Source organism: Chrysochloris asiatica, unplaced genomic scaffold, assembly GCF_000296735.1.
Source record: "Chrysochloris asiatica unplaced genomic scaffold, ChrAsi1.0 scaffold00258, whole genome shotgun sequence".
NCBI classification, from domain to species: domain Eukaryota; kingdom Metazoa; phylum Chordata; class Mammalia; order Afrosoricida; family Chrysochloridae; genus Chrysochloris; species Chrysochloris asiatica.
In genome coordinates, this window is record NW_006408776.1 from 3,536,282 (window position 1) to 3,541,221 (window position 4,940).

The following is a 4,940-nucleotide window of genomic DNA, read 5'->3' on the forward strand; positions in this document are numbered from 1 at the left end:
GGGGGCAGACTTGTAGTATATACCCTTTGGTTGGTTGATGATGAATGGAGGGGGTTGTAACCACGACAATGAAACAATATACGATAGGATGAATGTAAAACTAATGTTCTCCCATGTAAAGTATCACATAATTCACAATTAAACCTTTCTAAAATATATATATACCAAACCACTTGATTCCAACCCACAGCAACATGTATATGGTTTTGAGACTGTATATCATATTAGGGAGCAAAAAGCCTTCTCTTTTTCCTTCAGAGTGATTGGTAGTTTTGAACTGCCGACCTTGCCGTTAGCAGTCCAGTTTATACTACAAAGCCACCAGGGTGTATGCGTGAGTATGTATAGCTATAGATATATGGTAGTGGTTATGTGCTGTGGAGTTGAGTTCATTCCAATTCATAGCAACCCTGTATAGGGTGTTTAAGGCTTTGAATGTTAATTGGACCAGAAAGCCTTATGTTTCTCCCACGGAGTTTCTGGTAGATTCAAACTGCTGAGCTCCTTTATATATATATCACCAATTTATTTTCCCATCAAAAAAGCTCTAGAAGGATCGTCAGCAAGATGCCAGCAAGATCCCTTGGGGAGTTTCACGCCTACATCCCCACCCTAGCCCCCTAGTGCCATCAGAGTGGGACCTGCCCAGCCCTGATCAAGGCGATCCTCATCTTCAACCACAGGAAACCCTGGCTCTCCAAGTTCTACCAGCCCTACAGTGAAGATTGTTGCTGTTCCTAAGTGCCGTTGAGTTGGTTCTGACCCATAGCAACCCTGTATAGGGTTTCCAAGGAGCAGATGGTAAGCTTAAACCGATGACCTTGCCATTCAAATGACTTTGCAGTCTAGCACATTAACCCACAGCACCACACCCAATAGCAAATCATCAGAAAGACACTCCGTTTGTTATCTAAGAGAGATGAAAATGTTTGCATTTCCTAGAAAGAGGATTCTTAATAGGAGGATCTGAGAACAAACGGATTTATAGACATTACATAACATTATATTTTGTCTTTGGTGTGGATTCTTCAGAAAGTGAACTTGGCATTTTAGATCTAATTCAAGGATTTGAGGAAACATTAGACAAGTGTTTTGAAAATGTCTATGAATTGGATTTAATTTTCCATGTAGACAAGGTTCACAATAGTCTTGCAGAAATGGTGGCAGGGGAATGGTGTTGGAGACCAACCGGAATGAGATTGTTACACAAATTGCTGTAGAAAGTAAACTGGAGAAATCTGAAGCTGGCTTAGCAGGAGCCCCAGACAGTGCTGCATCAGCTGTAAAGAACCTGAATCTTCCTGAGAGCCCAAGTAATATGAACAAACCAGCCCTTTTTTAAATAAAAAAAATTAAAGGCTACTCCCAGGTAAAATCCAGGGGGGAAAGTCATCCAAGTTTACCTTGCAGTTGTTTACCAAAAATAGAGGCGGAGAGTCTTAACTTTTGCTCTTGGATTTAAGTCAAGGCACTGTATAGAAACTGTGTAAAATCAGTATGTAAAGTTCTGTGTTGTTTTCTTGCTCAGAGATTTTCAAGAAATTGAGTAGTTCCTGTGTGAATTTTTTTTTTTTTTGCTTTTCTATATTGCATTCCTTTGTTCATCTAAAGCATGCTTCTATGTATTGGCTATTACAGTAGTTTGAAAAGTGTTTGAAATACAACCCAAAATGTCGGTGTTTTGTGTGGATCACAAGTACAACATTCCTTAGTTCATTCCGCTGTTGTCATAATTGTTATTTAAAGAACCAAGTATGTATTGCATGAAAAAAATTTTGACATTTTTCTCTTGATTTAAATAAACTCCAAGGTAATTGGACTTGGAAAGCAAAAAAAAAAAAAAAAGTTCTAGAATGGTGGCCTCCCTCTGGTGTCTGACAGAAGCAAATGCAAAACTGCTCTAGGGCTACACACCAACCCTTCCAACTCAGGGGTCCTTAGATGAAGCCCCACAAAATAGGGGCACACAATCCAAATTTACAATATATATAAACCCCATGTATAACCGAACAAAACTGTGCCTTCCTGGCTTCTAAGACGTATTCGGACTATACTTCTTCCAACACAGATTTGTTTGTTCTTCTGACAGCCCATGGTACTTTAAATACTGTCCTCCAATACCATAACTCAAAAGCATCAATTCTTCTACTGTATTCTTTACTCACTTTCCAACTTTCACCTGCATATGAAGCTATTGAAACTATCATGTCTTGGGTCAGGAGCACCTTAGTCCTCAAACTCATAGCTTTGCTCTTGAACACTTTAAAAAGATCTTGAAAAGCAGATTTGCCTAATGCAATATGTCGCCAGTTTTTTGGGTTTTTTTTCTTACTGCTGTCTCCCATTAGTGTAGATTGTGGATGGAAGCAAAATGATGTCTTTGACAACTCCATTCTTTTGTCCATTTATCATGATGTTATTTAATGGTCCAGTTTTAGGGATTTTTGTAGTCTTTGATCATCATCAATATTTTCAGTCCCCTTCACTATATCAGCTGCATATTGCAGATTAGAAGCCCAATCTATATGTCTACTTTAAATGATATAAGCATAAGAGAGGACATTTTAAAACCCAAGGAAAAAATTTTCCTGAATAATAAAATATTCAACAACATCATTAGTCAAAAAAATACAAAGTAAAATGTAGGTGAAGTACTTCTTGCTTTGCTGACAATTATTAAAGATTGTATTTATTGTTGTTCAGTGTCATCAAGTTGATTGTGTGGTGCAGAGTAGAACAGCTCCACAGGTTTTTCAATGTTATGACCTTTCAGAAGCCAATTCCTAGCCCTTTCTTCCTAAATATTTCTGAGTAGATCCAAACACCTACCCTCTGACTCATAGTCAAACACTTACCCATCTGCATTACCCACCCAAGTATGCCCTGTCAAAACTGAGAAGAGTAATAATACGCAGGTTTATAAGAATGAAGATAATTGGGCACTTATCACCTTACTAGTATGAGTACCATTTGGTGTCTTACTATCAGCATCTCGAAAGCTTGAGACAGTTGACATGGATGTGATCCTAGGACAGGAGTAGGAAACCGTGGAAGACAGGAGAATGAGAAGAGGGAAAGCCAGCTCAAGTGTTTCCCACATGAGAGGATCTAGCAAGTTCCCAAGATGTCCCACACCACAACTACATAAAAGGACTAGACACAAGGCACAGGCCAAGGTGAGGCTGTGTCCGGTTGTCTCTGCACAAAGCTGCCTCAGTAATGGGTGGGATCGAAGTGGGATACATACTGGGTAGGACTGAAGATGTGCGTAAGAGGTGAATATACACAGATCATATCCTTCGTCTCAGGAATTCCGTTTCAGAGACTCCATGGAAGGAAAATCATTTAACTAAGGAATAGGGATTTTCATCTTATGAATCTGTATATCGAAGAGAGAAAAGAGAAGGAAGGGAAGAAGTAGAGAAGAAGAAAATATTACTTTATTTACCATATTAATTTTCCTATTCACACTAGGTTTTAGTCTCCATTGCTCCAGGGAAAGAGACACCACCGCTGAAATGAAATAAATAAATAAATAAAAGTAGGTTAATTTTTAGCTTTTGAGCTTCCTGTGACTTCGGTCCTGATGGGTTGATTTAAGATTTTTTTCAAGATTTATCTTAACGAGACCTGATTTTTACCTTAAACTTTTACTTGAACGCCTAACTCAAATCTAAGATGCAACTCCGTGGTGCAGTGATGTGTGTAGCAAGATATTAATTGCAGCGGTGTACATAATGGTAAACAAAAGAAAGGGGGAAAAAAACGAACTTAATTATCCAAAAAGAACATCTCAATTAAGTAAATGATGGTACATTTTTACAATGGATCATTATTCGCTATTAAAAGTAATGTTTACAAAGAGTTTTAATGACCTGGAAAAATATTTACAATATGATCTTGACTGGAAAAAAAAAAAGACACAAAATTACATCAAGAACCTAATCTAAATCTTATGAAACTGTGTAGGAAAATAAGCCAGAGGAAAACATGCCAAGTTAAAAATCTCTGATTTATGGGCTTAGGGATGTTTCCTTCCATAGACTCATTTTTCTTTTCAGTTCTCCCAAAGTAAGTGAATATGGCTTCAGTGATCAGAGAAAGGAAGGCACGTGTGTGCATTGTGTAAGAGGGGAGCAACCAGACTGGAGCCTTGTAGATGGTGTAGATACTTCACTGCAGAGCCTCCCACATGGTTCTGTTTTGATGAGAAACCTCTGCCATGGCTTTAGGCTTGCTGGAACTGTCCTGTTATTCCTTGAAATCTCAGACATCAGCTTCTCCCAGCCATGAAACAAACCAGAAAGTCTACCATGCTCTCATTCTACACTCCACACATTTGCCCTAAGGAAACCAGAATGAACGAGCAGAAGGAGCTTTCGCTCACAGGGCAGTTTGGGGCTCTCCACCTGGAGAGTGTAGAAACAGCACCCTACCACTCAGGGTAAACAATTCTCAAATCTCTTCTGTCCCAGGCTGATGCAAATGGTTCATGCTTTCAGCTGCTTACCAAAAGGTTGGAGGTTCAAGTCTACCCACAGGCATCTCTGACGAAAGGCCTAGCTTTCTACTTCCCCAAACAGCCATTAAAAACCCCATGAAGGACAGCTCTGACACATACAAGGTTGCCAACAGTTTCAATCAATTCAATGGTAATTTGTTTTAAATCTCGTTTATTTCTCGACATTAAATTGAGAAGAGTTTCTCAGTCAATAATCATTTAAAATTTTGGCAAAATTCAAACCATTCCCTCTCTTGATAAATTATACAGTGTGGTTGTAGTGGCTGTGTGCTGTCATGTCTGTCTGACTCATAATGACACTGTATAGGGTTTTTGAATTTTTTCTTCAGTTCCCCCAGCTTGAGAAATGCTGACCGTGTTCTTCCCTTTTGGTTTTCTAACTCTTAATCTTTGCACATTTTATTATAGTATTTGGCTT

The 4,940-nt window shown here is 38.8% G+C and overlaps 1 pseudogene; it reads left to right on the forward strand.

The window, feature by feature from the left end:
- LOC102821112 overlaps window positions 1–1,342 on the forward strand; it is a 6,155-nt pseudogene extending 4,813 nt beyond the window's left edge.
- The last annotated feature ends 3,598 nt before the right edge of the window (window positions 1,343–4,940 follow it).